Source organism: Papaver somniferum, unplaced genomic scaffold (assembly GCF_003573695.1).
Source record: "Papaver somniferum cultivar HN1 unplaced genomic scaffold, ASM357369v1 unplaced-scaffold_107, whole genome shotgun sequence".
NCBI classification, from domain to species: domain Eukaryota; kingdom Viridiplantae; phylum Streptophyta; class Magnoliopsida; order Ranunculales; family Papaveraceae; genus Papaver; species Papaver somniferum.
Window position 1 is genome coordinate 6,763,627 of NW_020619603.1, and position 20,758 is coordinate 6,784,384.

The 20,758-nt window shown below is 36.7% G+C and overlaps 1 pseudogene; it reads right to left on the reverse strand.

Annotated features, from left to right (window-relative positions):
• Positions 1-1,617: 1,617 nt before the first annotated feature.
• Positions 1,618-19,704, reverse strand: LOC113328203 (annotated as a pseudogene).
• Between the last annotated feature and the right edge of the window lie 1,054 nt (positions 19,705-20,758).

The window sequence follows — 20,758 nt, forward strand, 5'->3', positions numbered from 1 at the left end:
TATATATACAATGTGCACATAATTTAACTGGTGGCAGGGACGAAGACCAAATGGTAAGTGGGCTAACCCTGGATTTTCAAGTGGTTTTTCACTCCATCTTTTGTAGCTGTATATTTAATCCTTTGGGGAGAAGGTTGTTACTCTAGCAAAGAAGACAGCCAAACGATAGTCTACGTCTTAAAGATTAAGTGCAAATGAAAATCTACGGTAATCTTTCTTCCCTTTCTTTTGGAATAAAGATCCAAACTAAACCCGCCGCCAGAAGCAGAGGATATATAAAAGGAGTAAAATTGATCTCTCTTTCTTGGAGACACTACATGATGCACGAGTCCATGACAGCAAAATGGAAGGGATTTGGGTATGTCACAAAGTTTCAGTTTGCAGTACAAGTCAGAAAAAGCGTGTAATCACTAACATTTTAACACTCTTGATAAGTCTAACCAAGGGGACGACAGAATAAAAATGAAGAAACATCTTTCTTTTTATCAAGTTTGATTTTGTGGTCAATTTCTTTTTGTTTGAAGAAGGTTACCATTGAGAAGGCAAAGGTAATTAAGAACCTATGAAGATGAAAATGACGTAGAATCTAATGAAGACGTCTTCTAGGTGTTGCTCATGAGCTTTTACCATTTAACAAGGGTGAGAATAGCGTTTTGGAAGTGTCTCTAAGTCTCTTCCATTGATGTTATTGGTCCCTGTTGAGCATTTTCGCTTCACAGTAACACAAAAGGTCCAGGTATGTACCTGTTTTTTGTTTGTTTGTATGAGTGCTTTGAATGAATATTACATACCTCTGATAAGTAGTTTAATAAGGCTAGATATAAAATTGTTAATACATGTTTTTGTTATACGAGTAAAAATTTTCATGGCACCATTTAACCATTGTTGTCCAGGTCAGTGGGTTCTTTTTTGATGGCCGTGGGTGCATGATTGATGGATATGAGGTAGTGATTATAATGGATGACAATAAAACATCTAATACTAATGCAAAAGGACGTTATAAGCTTGATCAGGTTAAAGTGGCATGCATTTGGTAACTAGCAAGTGACATTAGAATCTTATTATGTTGATTTCTTCTTTTCTTTTGGAATTTTTCAAGCATTACAAAGCTGTGAGAAAAATATAATATTGCTAATAAAAAGGTATTGAAGTTTCTGTAATGGTGCTAATTTTGGCCAGCACTTCAGCAAGACCCATGAATTCTGATGTTGTTGCTAATATTGTTGTAAAACCCATTGTTGTGCCTTCTGCAGCTCTGCTTACAACGACTAAGACTCCTATGATTATTACTTTTATAATGTTAAAGAAACAGTGAGTTGATTCATTGTATAAATTTGAAAGTCAGTATACTCAACTGAACAATTGAATTTGTTTATAGACAACTTGATTCCTGATTTAAATTGTCTGTAGGTTTGGCACTTCGTTCTAAAGTCTACTTTTTGTTCCACAATGGTAACAAAGCAAAGCATTTGAGACTGTATGCAAATAACTATTACAGTTACTGTAATTCAAAAATATATATTTTCCGCTCGCAAAGATTATTGACAGGAAATTACTAAGTGTAAGCAGAGAGGTGGACAGAAATTTAACATTGAACTTGTTTATAGTATATAGAAATTATGATGCCTTTCGTTCCCCGAATGATGCTATAAGAACCCCGAACGCCACGATATACATAAATAGCATGCTAACAAGCAACACATATGTTCTTCTCGAGGACTTCCGATATTCTCCCAGTAGAAGTATTCCCCAGAATGTGCTTACAAGTGGAAGTGCCTGATGCAGCATTCAGAGATGAAGATAATATCAGGAAAACAAGAAAAGTGGCACAGGAGATCTTGCAAAGAATGGCGCATCTATCGCAAATAGATTCTTCGACTACAAAACAGGAAGTCATACAAAGAGACTGACCTGAACAGCATCTGCTACTGAATATACAGTAGCTTCATCGCCCATGAACTGGACACCGTTTCCAAAAACACAGATCAATCCTGCCAAAAGTGCCCAATATCTCCCATCCCAATCTTTTCAGATTATTAGTCCCACATGGTTGGGTTATTTAAGATCCTGCAGTTTATAATCTATTAGGGCCTCTCCACTCATTGCCAATTGGTTTTGAGTTGGATGCCCGCAGACTTTAATATGGTATCAGAGCAGGCTATTTGTGTCGAATCAGTTGACCGCACCTTTACTCCGCGTCACCCGATTTAATTGTCCACGTGTTTGTAAGACCCGCCGAGGCTACACGTGAGGGGGCGTGTTGGGATTATTAGTCCCACATGATTGGGTTATTTAAGATCCTGCGGTTTATAATCTATTAGGGCCTCTCACTACGGGAAAAATCATCATTGACGACACAAGATAAGAGTTGCAGTACCCCTACGACAACTCCATTTCATGCATTGTGGAACGGGGGTATTGTAGAAAGTCCAAGTTTTTCTACAATGGTTGACAAGTGTTGTAAAGGGTGATGTGATTCATGGTTCGACAATAGTTTGTCAATGTTGTGATTCTCTTTCGATTTTTTTTGATAACCTAACACAACTCTTGCTTGTATTGTAGAACAATCGTGGACAACATAAGTAGCATATCGTAGAAACATATGCAACAACAATTACAAGTATTATGAATAATATTTGCACAACACTTGTATGAATTGTCGAACTATCTTGGACAACACAAACTTATGTTGTAAAGTAACTGTTTCGTAGTCGAAAAATGGAATACAACATCGATTAGTATTGTGAATACTACTATCATTACACTTCCTAGAGTTGTACAACTATACTGAACAACTCCTACTTATGTTGCAAGATTTGTTTTTACAATACCCTTAACAGTTGTAATATTTGAAGTAACAACTTCTGTTTTCTGTAAATGAATGTGTAACCACAACTTTTATTAGAAATTGTGTGCATAAAACTATTTTGAAAAAAAAAATTATAGCTGAAACTGGATTGCCGAAAGTATTTCACATTCACATTAACCTGCCAGTGCAATACACTTACATTCATTCAAGTTAACCTACTAGTGTTAACCACATACATTCAAAAAAATGGCAGTGATACAAAAGTTAAGTTTTCTAAACACACTCCAAAAAGATTATGAAGATGTCTATGGGAACACTAATCGACCCTTGGGCCATGTAATACAACTTCCGACAGCATTACTAACATACTTGAACTCTGAAGTTGGCATGTAGACATAAGCATCATACACATGAGCAGTAATCACACACTGTATGCCAGATCATAATGAATCTGGAAACTGCATCCCATTCAAGTTACTATCATTTGTGGGGGAACTGCCATTTCTATTTTGGTAGGAGCCATCATTGAAGGCCTGACGAAGTCTTCAACCTTAGGTTGGTGGATGGTAACATCAGGCAATGGAGTCATTGGACCATTCTTTCCTTTAGGATCCTAATCCAACATGTTCTTGACCTTGATACCAATAACACCTTGCTCAACAAAACAAACAACAATGAACTTTAAGTTAGAAGATGAACGGAATTTCCAGAAATAAAGAAAATATAACTCGGCACACAACAAAAGAAGTAAAACAGAAGAAAAAAAGGCGCTCTTTATAGGTGCAATTGGGTCCATCTTTTGGCAGTACAATGTAAAATACTCCTGGGATTATCTGCAAAAATATAGCTTTAACATTTCAAAACCAAGTCGGTAAATCAACTGCAAACACAAAGCACAAGAACCCGTAAATTAAATTTAGACTAAATCCCACAAAGTACAAATAACCAATAACAAGATGAATGAAGCGTCCATACCGAGTCTGAATAAGTATGACGATATCGATTTCCAAAACAGAGCAATTACACGTACTGTTACTGGACTCCCTACACATTTGACTCATAATCGTAGTCATCCCCGTTGCAGCTAGGTAAAACCATGAAATAGTCTTTCCTTGAATAGATTGCTTAACCTGAAATTTACAAATTGATCCAAGTAATATATAAACTTTAATCAAATCAACATGAATATAAATGGACGACTTCTGAAACAGGTGGTGATAGTGTATGATGCAAGCTATTCAAGGAACCTACGGGAAACAAGTTAACCAAAATCTAGCGCAATTGTGTTCTCTTTCTGCAAGACATGAATCCAAACCAGAAGGCCAGTGATAATGAACAACTTCCTATAGATTCCAGTTTTTCTATATGAAGCAGCACAGTTGTCTGCTTTAATGGGATGTAATAATGAAGATACTGCAACAACTAAAATGATTATAGCTTGTGAAATACCTTATCAACCCACTTCAGATTAGTAGTGTCCGCGCTCAGAATCAGAGCTGGTAGTAGCCACGTACAAAAATATTGCATGAAGTAACTAGGTTCTGACTTGAGAAAAAAAGAGATCTTGTATCTGACTTAGAGCAGCAGCAACAGTGCTTTAAACTGAGCCTCCCTTTCCTTTCTTACCCTCTCCTCCACTTCATCCTCTCTCTGCCTCTGCTTTTCAACCAGCTCTTCCAACTTGTCCTTTCTCTCTGATTCTTCTTTCTTTTTCCTTTTGGCCTATGCAAACCCCAAACAAATACCAATTGTTAAAAATAAAAATAAACACTTCAACAACCATTCATGGGGGCAATATATATCCACAATTGCATACAAAAACTAGCATTAAAAAAGTAAAAAATTAAGCAAGAATCGTACATTGCTGCTTTCGAAGAGCTTCATCTTCCTCCAATTTCTTCTGTCTCTCCTCCTCAGACCTCAGATTGAATATCAGCCTCCTCTGCTTCTCTCTTATCTCCCTGTGATCCTGAAGCAGCTGGGCGATACGCTCACCCCTCTCCCTTTGCAACCTGTGAAACTCATATTGGCGACAAGAGACGATCCTAACCTGGAGAATGTTCTGCAACAAGTGAAAATACGACCTGCATGCTGCATCTCAGCCAACACCGTTCAACCAATACCAATTCAGAGTTCAATCACCTTCAATTGGATCAACCAATTCCTTGTTCTCTGCGTTTTCAATCTGTTGCAGCAACCACTTCAAATCCCAGTACTAGCACCCAGCTCATAACCTCATTTTAGCAGCACCAGAAACTGTAACTTCAGCGCAAGAACGAGCTCATTTCTGCAACTTCTGCTCAACTCAAACCCGTTAAACTGATTCAACACAAACATGGCAATGTCAATATCTAGTTCTATTTTTATTTGGCTGAGGAGGAGTGCAATAGATGTTACTAACAACAAATCATGTTAAATTTAACTTTGAGAGTCTTTTTTCAACATTTTAGCAAAACAGAAGGATCTCATAGTGCAAAGACATTACCTCCATAAGTGCAGCTACGCTTACTCTGCAGGAAACCCAAGAAAAGAGAATGAATCCCATAAGTTAATCTAGGTACACAAGAACCATCGCTAAAGAAAAATCAGCCACAGACCTGAATCTCTCTCAAAGCCTCAACACGCTTCCTAACATTTGGTGCAAGACTTTCAAGTACATCAGAATGTTGTCCGGTCTGAAGCTTATTCTGCAAACAATAATCAGCCAAAAATACCCAAAAAATCAACAAAAAATCGATTCCCCTTAAAAAAACAAGAACAAACCTTTCAAGATGCAAATCCCCAATAAATCAACAAAAATCCTCCCCAAAAATCCCCAATTAATCAACAAATAATCGATTGGGGACGATGGGTTTCTGGTGGAATTACAGATTTCGAGAGGAGGATTACAGAGGAGATCTGTGTTGAACTATGGTATCGAGAGAAGGATTACTGATGGACTTGTACCACAAACCCCACAACCCCTCTATTCACGGCTTGCAATTCCAACACCCGCTACCACCATCCCACCAAGAACGATTCAAACCATCTTCTTCTCAATGATAACATCACCACCAGTTCACGAATCAACATCACTCCTGTTTAATCATCCATTGAAATAACATCTTCCATACCCTGTATTACCAAATCGAACCCACCATCTTCATAGCTTCTAAAAACCTTGACAAACACCAACACATATGAAACCCATGATAATCACCATGCCTCTGCTATGCTCAATTTATTCTCGGATTCAATAGAAAACCCTGAATCTGAATCAAGAAGAGAGGGAGAGTCGGAGGCGAAGGCTGAGGAAGAAAAGAGAGACGGAGAGGAAGAAAGAGAAAAATTAATAGGAATTAGTGTTCTTAGTGTCGAGGAGGGTTAGGTGATACTACCAAAAGAAAGGACGGACAAGATTTCATTTGATCCACCCATACGGATTAAGAAAAGATCTTAACGGTTGAGATTGTATTTGGGATGCTCATACGGATTGAGAAGTATGTGTTTTTTTTTGTGTTAATACGAATTAATTATTGGGTTCTATTATCAACTTTTGACACGAAACAAAATTCCAAAAAAATTATTAATAAATTTATTGCATTGTTATCGACATTTTAATATAAAAAAAAATCTAAAAAATATATAAGAATGAATCGGGAAAATAAAAATGAATTCGATAATTGGTGTGTTTCTTTGTGCTTTTGTGCTTTCTCTTTGTGCTTCCGGTTAGAATTTCGACTAGTTACATAGGTCATGAAGTAATTTCGACTAGTCATACAGGTCATGAAGTAGCTTTAGTTCACATTAGTAGCATGATACATCATTGAAATCGATAAATATGAAGCTCAGTGTCGATTCAAACTTCAAATGTGGTATAAAGACATACAAACTATGAACCAAGAAGCTCTGAGAGGGTTCTGACTTCAAACTTAGCATGATACATCATCAAAATCGATAAATATGAAGCTCAATGTCGATTCTAACTTCAAACTTTGTATAATGGCATTTATTTTATGAACCACGAAGCTGTGAGAGGGTTCTGACTTCAAAATTAGCATGATACATCATCGAAATTGATGAAAATGAAGCTCAGTGTCGATTCAAACTTCAAGTTCGGTATAACGACTTACAAACTATGAACCAAGAAGTTTCAAAGTGCACAAAAACGATGAATCCAACCATTTACTGGTAAGATTCCATGGAAATATTCTACGAAACCTTAAACACACACAAAACTTGGTAAGAACGATGAATCCATCCATTTACAGGTAAGATTCCTTCGGAATATTCTATGAAACCTTAAACAAAATATGTTTTTGCATATTGTATGCATACCAGGCTCTGGGATCGAAACCTGGCCGGGAGTGGACTACTATAAGTCAGAAACTTGGTAAGAACGACGAATCCATCCATTTACAAGTAAGATTCCTTAGGAATATTCTACGAAACATTAAACAAACCCTATTTCTGCATATCGTATGCATACCAGGCTCCGAGATCAAAACCTGGCCGCGAGTTGACTACTCTAAGTCAGACTTGGTAGGAACGACGAACCCATCCATTTACAGGTAAGATTCCTTCGGAATATTCTACGAAACCTTAAACAAACCCTATTTCTGCATATTGTATGCAAACCAGGATCCGAGATTGAAACCTGGCCGCGAGTTGACTACTCTAAGTCAAAAACTTGGTAAGAACGACGAATACATCCATTTACAGGTAAGATTCCTTCAGAATATTCTACGAAACCTTAAACAAACCCTACTTCTGCATATTGTACGCATACCAGGTTCTGAGATCGAAACCTGGCCGGGAGTTGACTACTATAAGTCAAAAACTTGGTAAGAACGACGAACCCATCCATTTACAGGTAATATTCCTTAAGAATATTCTACGAAACCTTAAACAAACCCTACTTCTGCATATTGTATGCATACCAGGCTCCGAGATCGAAACCTGGCCGCGAGTTGACTACTCTAAATCAGAAACTTGGTAAGAACGATGAATCCATCCATTTACAGATAATATTCCTTTGTAATATTCTACGAAACCTTAAACAAACCCTACTTCTGCATATTGTATGCATACCAGGCTCCGAGATCGAAACAAGGCCGTGAGTGGACTAGTATAAGTCAAAAACTTGGTAAGAACGACGAACCCATCCATTTACAGGTAATATTCCTTAAGAATATTCTACGAAACCTTAAACAAACCCTATTTCTGCATATTGTATGCATAACAGGCTCCCAGATCGATCCTGGCCATGAGTGGACTACTATAAGTCAAAAATTTGGTAAGAACGACGAATCAATCCATTTACAGATAAGATTCATTCAGAATATTCTACGAAACCTTAAAAATTTGTAAAGATGAACCCTTTACATGTAAGATTCCATCAGAATATTCTCTGAAACCTTAAACAAACCCTCTTTTGGATATTTCTACCCAATCTCAAAAAGCCTAAATTTCTAGAATTTAGTGGGGGTGTTAGAGAAAATAGTTTTTAGCATAAGTGAGAAAAATTTAGTAGAACCGGAGACCAAAATAATTTTTAGCAGAAGTGAGAAAAATTTAGCAGAAATGAGAATCCCCCAAACCTCATTTTTTCCCACATTCTATATTTTAACTTCAACAACACTTATAAGTGTTGTTATACGTTTCTATTAAAGAAAAAAAAAAACCTAAACTTGTGAACTGTAAGGATGGTTGATGATCTAGACATCCATGCATTAGGTTCATGTTTGAATCTCCCCTCTAACGTATTTTTCATTATCATATTTTTGTGTTCTTCAACAACACTTGTGAGAATTGTGATAGGCTAAGTCACTACATTTATGAAACAAAGTTGTTATACCTAAATGTCGTCACAACAGTTTTGCTAAAGGAGTTGTCGTTTGTTTTCTTAGCGCAACCCCTTGTTCCTAAGGGTTGGTAGTGATGATATACGACAACTCTTCCTTTGAAACCAGTTGTAAAACATAGGACTTTCTACGATGTATAGCGAAGTGTTGTAAATCTCCAGTTGTAGATGTATATTTTTCCCGTAGTGTCTCCACTCATTGCTAATTGGTTTTGAGTTGGATGCCCGCAGACTTTATTATGGTATCAGAGCAGGCTATTTGTGTCGAGTCAGTTGACCGCACCTTTATTCCGCGTCATCCGATTTAATTGTCCACGTGTTTGTAAGACCCGCCGAAGCTACACGTGAGGGGGTGTGTTGAGATTATTAGTCCCACATGGTTGGGTTATTTAAGATCCTGCAGTTTATAATCTATTAGGGCCTCTCCACTCATTGCCAATTGGTTTTGAGTTGGATGCCCGCAGACTTTAATACAATCATTTATGTAAGCCTTAAGCGAAGATCGTGGTACGTTGAATACAGGATAGTACAGGAAAATGATGTTTAGAATGATAGCCACTACAAAACATGACACAGAAAAGTAGAAAAAGGCAGTGTAGACAACTAAATGGGGAACCCCTGGAGTCATCGTTTCCAATTGATCATTTATCGCCAAATTGAATACTGCTGGTGAGAAAACGGACAAGCAAAGACCGGCAAAGAATGTTATAACCAAGCCGATCAAAGTGCTCTTTCCAGAAACCTGCCAAACATGAAATCGTTAAGAAATACACTCCATAAAAAATCACTGAGAAATATACGTAGTAGTGTTGGGAAATAACCAAACCTTGATAGCCCTTTTACTTTCAATCTCTATAAGGAAGTTAGCAGTTCCAAATTCAGCTTTCTCGACACGAAATCCTCGATATCATTTTCTCCATCTACATTTTGTGATTTCATTGAATATGATTACTAGAAGTGAGCAGAAATTAAAAGTTTTGCAAATTTCGAACACGTAAAGAATGGCATACCTATGCTGCCGGAAGCATCTTTAGACCCTTTATCATTTGTATAACTACTAAGCTTTGCATTATTATCAGCTGCATTTGAAGCATGAACAGAAGATCGAAGATAAAATGCAATTAAGAAACATCCAACTCCCGGGAAAAGAATCTCGGCCTTGTTGATTTGACCATCTAAGATGAAATTCATAGCTTTGCCTGTTTACATTCATTCTCATGTGAGAACTTACTCGATTTATGAGATGATCATGTGATCTTGTAAATCTTAGATATAATTTGGGTACATAAATACCTATAATAACCGCTATGCTTGAACAAATGACCTCCGTTACCGACCAACGGCAAAGCGTACTGGGTAGCAAGGTTTCCAAGACTGAGAAACACCCCACCTGCCATAGCGAACAAGACGCATGGCCAATTGTCCTGCAAAAATTAATAACCAGTACAACTAATTGATCAACGAAAACTGGGTTAAGGAAACAATTGCATCTGATCTGATTATATGATAAAATATAATGAAAGTAGTCTTAATTAATTTCTCATTTTACAAAAATTATACGATAAGTTGAATAACTGAACAATAACAGAAGTGACAATAGGAAGAAAATCACAGACCAAAACCAACATCACAAAAACGCAACTTCTCAGAACCCATTTTATAAACAACATAGCAATCAACCAAAAGATTAGCAAAACACCCGATTTTCACAATCAAACCCACCGAGATTTATAGAAAATAGAAAAAGAAAAGGTGATTTCAAAGATTTGTAGAAATCCAAAATCTCTAATTGAATCAAAACCCACTTCTAATTTTGTTGAAAGATGTGACACACTTTTTCTAGAATTCTCTGTATGTAAATACTAGTGTAGTGGACTAGTGGTTAAAATAAATTACTAGTCTGCAAGTTGTCTAATGTTTTCACAGTCAGTCAAAGTTCTTGTGTGAACACCAACTTTAGTTAACCAGTTCAGAAGACTCTAGATAGTTGATGTGTAAGGCTATATAGCCATGTACTTGTAACATCTGTACAATCTAATAATAAAAAGGAAAATCTCTCAAGTCCGAGAGTTATCTATCTGAAGTGTGAGTTCTGTGATCTATCACAAAACTTGATTTACAAATTCACCATAAATTTCTAATCAAAGAACCCAACAGTGGTATCAGAGCACGTTCGATCTAATCGGGCGTTTCACTTCCGTTTACCATCATGGCAAGCAGTAGTCAATCATCAATTGCAGTACCTATATTTTCCGGTGAAAATTATGATTTCTGGAGCATAAAATTGAAGACATATTTTGTGTCTCAAGATCTTTGAGACATAATTGAAACTGGTGTTGATCTAGACACTACAGCAAATTTGACTGAGGAACAACAAACTCAGTTGAAGGAGAAAAAACAAAAAAATGCTAAAGCTCTATATACTCTTCAGTCAGCGGTTGATGACACAATCTTTCCAAGGATTATGGGAGCTACAACGGCCAAAGAAGCATGGACTAAGCTGAAGGAGGAGTTTCAAGGAAATGAAAAGGTACGGACCATTAAATTGCAAACACTTAGAAAAGATTTGGAAAACATCAAAATGAAGGATTCTGAGACAACAAAGAATTTTTATTCTAGAGTGAAAGATATAGTTAATCAAATGAGTATTTATGGTGAAGTTATTGCTGATAAAAAGTTGGTTGAAAAAATTCTTATAAGTCTCTCTGAAAAATATGATCCTATAGTAACTGGAATTGAGGAGTCGAAAGACATTAAGACTCTCTCGGTGACAGAACTTATGGGTTCTTTAGAAGCGTACGAACAAAGATTGAGTAGGCGTAACGAAGCCCCAATCGAAAGTGCATTTCAGTCGAAACTCAACTTTGGCAAGTCTCAGAAATCTAAAGAAGATGGCGGAAAATCCAAAGGAAATTATAAAGGAGATAAACCCAATAATAATTGGGTAAAAAGAGAGACAGGAAAGAAACATTTCCCACCTTGTAATATTTGTGAAATACCAAATCATCGAACAGAAGATTGTTGGCATAAGGGAAAGCCGAAATGTGACAATTGCAAGCGTTTTGGTCATATTGCAAACTATTGCCGGGCAAAGAAAAACTTTCATGCCAACTATCATGAAGAAGAGAAGGAGGAGGAAGCAAAACTGTTTTATGCCCGCCAAACATCATCAGAAGAAAAAATGAAGCATGGTATGTCGATAGTGGTTGCACCAATGATATGACTAGCGACGAGAGCATTTTCTGCGACATCGACACATCCAAAAAGGCACTGATCAGATTGGGAAACGGTGAACTAATTGAAACGAAAGGCAAAGGGACAATTGCAGTGCAAACTAAAAAAGGTACGAAATTTATTGAAAATGTATTCTTAGTTCCCAGTTTGAAAACCAGTCTGTTGAGTGTCGGCCAAATGGGCGAAAATGGATATTCTTTTTACTTTGCGGATGGTCTATGCTTCATATATGATAGAAAGAAAAAGAATCAAATTATTGCTACTGTGAAAATGCAAAATCGAAATTTTCCTTTACATTGGAATTATGTAAGCAATACTGCCCTGAAAGTAGAAGTTGAAGATTCATGGTTGTGGCATCGAAGATTTCGTCACTTCAATTTCCATGCTCTCACACTAGTACAATTATGGTCTTTGGTCACGGTTGACCTAGTCTCGGTGCTACCTATAAACGATACTAAAGTTTAGTTTGTCACGGGGACATATAGCTCCGTGTCTAATTTACACCAGTCCACGTCTTTTAAACACGATTTGAGGATAAAACTGCCATGGTTTCTCAGCCCACCTTCTATACTCCCACGATCTACAACCCCACGCTCATCCCACTGGACTCCCACTTCCTTGTCTCTCATCCTTATGTTCAAGGGAAATCATTCCTTCTCTCTGTCATTCAAACTAAAATATTTTTTTTTCCCATAATTCCATTTCAATCTGATTTCATTTTGCAATGGAGTTTGAATCAGAAGTTCCAAGCGGTATTATCTCTCTTTAGATCTCTATTGTTCAAATTTTTGCATCAAACCTAGATGCAGTAAACAACAAGTATTTCGTTCAAAGGATTGGGGTTTTCGGTTTTAATCGATTTAATGCAAACCAATTTGATGGGGAAACTGGTGTCGATTAATTTCAAGCGGCTTGATTTTTTTTTGGTAAGATTCTGAGATCGTTATTAAGTTATTGGAGTCGTTTTTGGTTAATTGACCTAATAATTTGCAATTATGAAATAGGGGAATTCTTTGTACCTTGGGTTTAATTTCTTATCAGAAATAATGACAAATTATTGTTCCAATTTTTGTTTTGGTTGAATTTTTAAATTGGGTACCCTTAAATAAACATTGCTAGAGAGTGGAAGATCCATTTAAGGTACACTAGTATCTTCCTTGGCATCTTATTGTTTGCTGATAACTATTTTTAAGATCAATTGGCTCACATGGTGCTTTGTTAGTGAAGGCAAAGCTCAGAATGACAAGTAGTCCATTTTACACATCAGAATGGCTTCCATGGTGCTTTGGTAGTGAAGGAAAAAATCGGGTTCCTCTTCCTGATCAGAATGATTTATTTAACCTTGATCAAAGCTGGTCTGGGTATTTTAAACACAATTTTCTTATCATTCAGTTTTATGTGGTTGATTTGGAGGTAACTTTTTATCTCCTCAGTGGAGATATTCAATATCTATGTAGTTTCAGTATTCCATATCGTGCTGACTTTTAAGTTTTCTGATTTCTTGTCGAGGTGTTGCTAAGCTTATAGTTAACAGTCCATGTAAGGATGAGTATCCAATTTTAATATATATATCATCTTTCTTCACATGATCGTTCAGTATTGAGTACTGTCTTTATTGTAGCCGGTTCTGTTTTACTAAATATGAACCATATTATATCTAATATGGGAAGTTGTTTTTTTCTATAGATGCGGGATATAACCAAGTTTAAAGTTATTAATAGACTATGGCTTTGTTGATGAAGATAATTCTTATGGTTACATTTTATTGAGGTGAAAACGGAGTTCATTCTGACAGTTTTCTTGTAACTTGTAAGCCTACTTTTGCCTCCATTTATCCCTTGTAAGTCTTAGTTCTGAAATGGTTTCTTTGACCCAGGCATCCTAAACACCAAAGATCCTCAATACCATGATAAGGTATGGGCTGCTCAACCAAATGAAAAACTGGTTAATGGATATACGAGTCTTACGGGTATGGGATTTAATCATTACCATTTTCAGTTTTTGATTTCACTATCTGGTAAGAGGTCCACCAATCTGATTATCTCACATCCATTTTTATTGTTGCTGATAACTCATACAGGATACCAAAAGATGACACACATCTTGACATCTTTAACTGGTGAAAAAGTGCTTGTCATTCCGGAGAGAGGGTGGGTATGTCTACAAGTCTATTATGGAAAATTAGGAATCATTGGTTACTTACATTACTTAAAACATTTTGCAGCTGTATTTTGCGTTTGACTATGTTAATTTGTTAGAAAGGTGAGTCTTAAACTTCAACTGATGCCCTTTCATCTGTCATTTGAATTCACAATAAGTTGTTGTATTTTAACAAAATATTTATACGGTTGGTTGTTGGTTGCGGGTGGTTCAATAGGAAGCTAACTGTGACATGCTACTTGAGTCCTAATTGTTATCTCACGAGATGCTTCTCAAAATATTATATTTTTGAGGGAACAAGTTGTTTTTATTCTGTCCAAATCAAAAGAATATTCCGTATTATTCTTTTGATCATCTGTCACCAGTTTGGTTAATACCTGTTTGGATTTCCTTATGATGATTGTAGTTCCATTTAGGATTCTTTGGTTCTTTTATATAGGACCACTTTGCGTGTGGAAGTGAAAGATATTTGCATAAACTTTGAGCTAGGAAGCGGATACCACCACATGTCAAGTTTGTACTGGAGAACCCGAAAGGGGTATTCTACTGGTAAGACTCACTCTAGAGATATTTCCATAATGTTTCAGTATTGATTCACGTGTTTGTTTTTGAAATTATTTTACTTGTTTTGATTGAGCTGCCAATTAAGAATCACAAGTTATTTGAAAGTTATGAGATATATCAACAGAAGGCAATTTCTCTATACCAATTTTTTATTTTATTTTATTATCTTCCCAAGTCTTCAGATCTTCATGGTCAATATTTTGTTTTCTGTTGATAGAGAGTTTTCCTTTAAGGGAGGCTTGGGACTGGAAATACATAACTTCAAAAGCATTGGCACGCTCATTATGCTGACATTAAAAATCCTTTCAAGAAGAAACTGTCCCTGAAGTAAGCCTACCTGCTAAATGCTAAACTGTCAGGTCCGTGAAGTAATCAAACTTCGAATGACACTTAATTCCTTGGAAAGAAAAGTTTGTATTTCTGAAGGTACCACTTTTGGTCACATGCTGATGTTCCATTTTCTTTGGTAATCCTGGCACACGTCAAGGGGAAGTCACCGGTTTTGACTTTACCAGTGTATTAGTACGTACTATATCTTCGCTCGGAGGTTCGCAAGCGAACATCACTGCTGCCATCATGATTGTTTTTTGTTTTGTATAGCTTGAATAAGAGAAAACTTTTAAACATTTCTATAGGTGTCACTGAACGGTTTATGCATCTTACAATGCTTGCTTAAGCTTTTGTAATTGGCTTCGATGAAGATTTAGAAATTTCAATGAAACATAAGACCTTGTATTGTAAATTGACTTGTACTTTTTTTTTTGCAGGCAAATGGAGGTTTTGAGGAGTCCTTGCAGTGTGAGTGTGCACAATAATCTTTAATTAGTAAACAAGACCCTTAGACCCGGCTGAGACCTGAGTAGGCGCGCAATGGAAGTGCAGTTGTCTTTCCGAATGTCGAGACCTGTTTCGATGGTGATCGTTGTCAATCTAAAAGAATGTATATATCAAGATACATGTGAACTATTGTGATTTTTCACCATATAACCATATTTAATGCCATGTTTGATAATTTTATTCAGATATTGTTACTGATTTTCCTTGCCTACTTTTCCTTTTCCTTTTTTTTTTAGCAAGGAGTAAAGATGTTTGCTGCTCAAAACTATGCCCAAGTCCCAACATCAAAGGATCTTATCTTATCAGTATGTGTATATGGGATCTGTGTCAACCATACAAACTGGTCACGGTGTAATACAAAAATCCGTATCCATTGAATAACTTTGGTCCCGGTATATTTCAACATCCCGGGACTAATGAGAAAATTTGTCACGGTCTATGATAAAATCCCGTGACTAATGAAGTTTTGATCACGGTGATTACCGTGACTAAAGTCTATGACTTTTGGCCTCGCAGAATTTAGCCACGGTTTTTCAGAAATGAATCACCGTGGCTGTATACATTTGGTCACGGTAAATTACTGTGTCTAAAGGCCATTTTTGTACTAGTGTCAAGATACTCCAACAAAAGAATATGATAAGAGACATGCCCTGTATACAAGAAATTTCTGACGTATGTGAAGGCTGCCAACTTAGGAAGCAACATCGTCTATCATTTCCGCATGGACAAGCTTGGCGAGGAACTGCACCATTAAAACTCGTGCATACAGATGTTTGTGGACCGATGAGGACACCATCGCTCGATCAATCCAGGTACTTCATTCTTTTCATCGATGATTTTACAAGAATGACTTGGGTTTATTTTTTGCACGAGAGGTCTGAGGTATTTGCAGTTTTCCAAAAGTTCCAAAATTTGGTGGAAAAACAAAGTGGTCACTATCTTAAAGTATTAAGAAGTGACAGGGGTACAAAATACACCTCTAAAAATTTTAACAAGTTTTGTGAAGATGAAGGAGTTGAACACCAGTTAACAATAGGATATGCACCGGAACAAAATGGCGTATCGGAAAGGAAGAACAAAACCGTAATGGAGATGGCTAGGTCTATGTTGTATGAAAAAGGCCTGCCAAAGAAATTCTGGGTAGAAGTTGTTTACACGGCAGTGTATTTGTTGAACAGATGTCCAACAAAAGCAGTGAGAGACAAGACTCCAATTGAAGCCTGGAGCAACAGGAAGCCGTCAGCAAAACATCTCAAAGTATTTGGGTGTATATGCTATATTCATATTCCCAAAGAAAAGAGACATAAGCTAGAAGAAAAATCAGAGAAAGGTATATTCATGGGTTACAGCTCTCAATCCAAAGGCTACAGAGTATACAATCTTCAAACAAAGGAGATGATAATTAGTAGAGATGTTGAGTTCGATGAGAATTCCTCATGGAATTGGGAGGCATATATTATTACCAGAAGGACAGTGATGCTACCTGCGGAGACTCAAAATCAGGATGATAAAAATGATGGCGGCGAGCAGACTACATCACCTGCAGATTCACCACCAGAATCACCAGCTCCAGCATTAACTCCACAGCAAGAAGTATCCTCTCCAGAATCAACACCAGGAAAAGTCCGATCATTGCGAGACCTATATGAAACTTGCAACTTTGCATTTGCAGAACCTGAGAGCTTTGAGGAAGCAGTTAAATAAGGTGTATGGGTTGATCCAATGAAAGAAGAGATCAAAACGATTGAGAAAAATGGAACATGGGAACGTGTCGAACGTCCACAAGACAAAGAAATCATTGGTGTGAAGTGGGTTTACAAAACCAAAACTCATCCAGATGGATCAATTCAAAAACGTAAGCGAGACTCGTGGCCAAAGGTTTCTCGCAGCAACCAGAGGTTGATTTCCATGAAACATTTGCACCAGTGGCACGACTTGACACAATAAGAGCACTTGTGGCACTTGCAGCTCAAAAGAAATGGAGAATTCATCAGTTAGATGTTAAATCAGCATTTCTAAATGGCGAGTTGGAGGAAGAGGTATATATCCAGCAACCACAAGGTTTTGTCAAGCAAGGAGAAGAAGAGAAAGTGCTAAAGCTAAAGAAAGCTCTATACGGGCTTAAACAAGCACCGCGAGCGTGGTACAGTCGCATTGAAAAATATTTCATTGGATCTGGATTCAGGAGGAGTCCAAATGAACCAACACTTTACATTAAGACTACAAATTCAGGTACTCTTATTGTTTCTATGTATGTAGATGATCTTATCTATACAGGGAACAATGAATCTCTACTTCAGGAGTTTAAGGAAGACATGATGAAGACATTCGAGATGACTGACCTCGGATTAATGCACTATTTTCTCGGACTCGAAATAAATCAAGAAGAAGAAGGCATCTTCATATGTCAGAAGAAATATATTGAAAACCTACTAAAAAGGTTCAAGATGGCTGGATGCAAGTCTGTAGCAACACCACTGGTACCTAATGAAAAACTAAGGAAGGAAGATGGATCGGCGAAAGCAAATGCATCAACCTACAGAAGTATAATTGGAAGTTTGCTATACCTTACGGCAACAAGGCCTAATATCATGTATGCAACTAGTTTACTGTTAAGATTCATGTAAAGTCCAACACAAATTCATTATGGTGCAGCAAAAAGAATATTAAGGTATCTACAAGGTACAAAGGAGTACGGCATATGGTACAAGCCAGAAACAGACTCAAAACTAGTTGGGTACACGGATAGTGACTGGGCTGGTTCAGTGGATGATATGCGAAGCACATCAGGCTATGCATTTTCACTTGGTTCTGGTATATTTTCTTGGACTTCTAAAAAGCAAGAAAGAGTCGCGCAATCATCAACAGAAGCTGAGTATATATCAGCTGCAGAATCAGCACGCCAAGCTACATGGCTGAGAAGAATATTTGAAGATTTGGGAGAAAAGAAAAATCAAGCGACTGAAATATACTGTGACAACAAGTCTGCGATTGCTATATCGAAGAATCCTGTGTTTCATAATCGCACAAAACACATTCCTATCAAGCATCATTTTATTCGAGAAGCAACAGCAGACAAGGAAATTGAGCTCAAGCACTGCCATACTGGAGAACAAATTGCAGACATATTTACAAAATCTTTGGCAAGGCCAAAATTTGAGTTCCTAAGAAGACTACTGGGAGTTGATCAAAAGTGTATCAAGGAGGAGTGTTGAAATGTGTGATACACTTTTTCTAGAATTCTCTGAATGTAAATACTAGTGTAGTGGACTAGTGGTTAAAATAAATTACTAATCTGTAAGTTGTCTAATGTTTTCACAGTCAGTCAAAGTTCTTGTGTGAACACCAACTTTAGTTAACCAGTTCAGAAGACTCTAGATAGTTGATGTGTAAGGTTATATAGCCATGTACTTGTAACATCTGTACAATCTAATAAAAAAAAAAGGAAAATCTCTCAAGTCCGAGAGTTATCTATCTGAAGTGTGAGTTCTGTGTTCTATCACAAAACTTGATTTACAAATTCACCATAAATTTCTAATCAAAGAACCTAACAAATTTTAACACAGATTTCTAAAAAATCTAACTCCAAATCTCTAATTTGAACGCAGGATTGTAGAAACCTTAAATCCACAATCTCTAATTTAACAGAGATTTGTCCAAACCCTAACTTTGATTTGATATAAATTGAAGAAAAAACAGCAAAACATAACTTTAAAAGAAGAAGAACCACAAACAAATAAAAACAATTACCTGATAAAGCTGAGTGATGAAATTTGGCATATTGGGTTGGCTACCTCCGATTTGTCCGAATGTTAGAGCAATTAATACAGCAGCTAAAAGATTTGTAATAGAGTAATCAAGGTAAGTATGCTGTGGAAGCCTACCTCTTCTCTCTAGAAGAGCAACAATAATAGGCCATGTTCCTAAGAAGAATAGAGAAAGAAGCCCCTTCTTTACTCTGAACTACATACATTTTTTCAGATCTCAAAATCTCTCAGTAACTCAATGAGAAGAAATCAGAGAAGAGGAAACTAATAATTATAAAAGCAAGAGAAATGTAGCTTTCTTCTTTGCAGAACTGATGCAAAACCCCACCATTCCATAGCTTTCTTCTTTGTAGAACTGAAGAAATGGTGTCATAAAGTTTGTGAAGAAAAATGAACAAAGGAAAATGATTTATATAGAAAGACCAGCACAATATGCACATGACAACAAACTTTACACACCAAACAGCTTCTAGATTTCTAATTTGTTTTAGGGTTTTAAAGTAAATGTTATCATGCACAGTGAGCGTGCATCTTTAAACTGTTAGATTTGATATTGTAGATATGCATGTAAATAGATGTGAAATCCGATGATCTAGATGTGTAAACTCATCATGTTGTTATGCACTCAATGTGTGACAGTACAACTTTTTTTTTTATAGTATAGTAATGGGCTGTCATTAAATAAAAGGAAGTGGTAACTTGGATTGTTGAGAATTAAAAACCCCACTTGCCTACAATGCCAATTTGAACACCTTTCATTATGTTTGTAAAGGAGACGGACAAACGAAAAAGGATTCATGTAGAAAAACTAGTGATATGTCCATGACAAGAACCTTAATAAATACACCAAACAACTTTTAATGCGAGTCAGGTTTTTACACACTCAAGTGCAAAATAACACAATGAATATTCACTTCTGAACCGTCAAATTGCATATCCATTTATATGCATCTTAATAATAGTAATCTGACGGTTATATATGCATGCTCACCGTGTACTCAAGTGTGTGACAACACCTAATATCTAGCTTGCTTCACATTTGATTAAAACCCTGTTTGGGATTTTTATTGTTTCTATCGAAAGAACTTTCTAACAAATGTGTAGCAAACTTTTACTAAAATTAGTGTTTGGCAAACAAAAATTTAAAATACTTTTGGGATTTTAATAATTAAAAGCAAAACTGATGCAAAACCACACTTGCCCAAAATGCCAATAAGAACAGCTTTCATAAAGTTTTTAAAGAAAAATGAGCATGACAAGAAGAAAGACTAGCACTACATGAACATGACAAGAAGCTTTGCTCACAAAACAATTCAACAAGATTGTTAATATGGGGTATCATTTTGCTTGGGGGTGTGCCAAATTTCATACTATAAAACAATACAACACTTCCATTTATCTCCGTACATCCCCAAGCAAAATAATCCCCCCATTAGCATCCATGCCAGAAAGCTCATAGTATTCCATCTTGTCTGATAGTGACTACTGTCTAGTGTTATCATGCATGCAAATTTACAATCAGCACGCGTCTTTAGCCGTTAGATT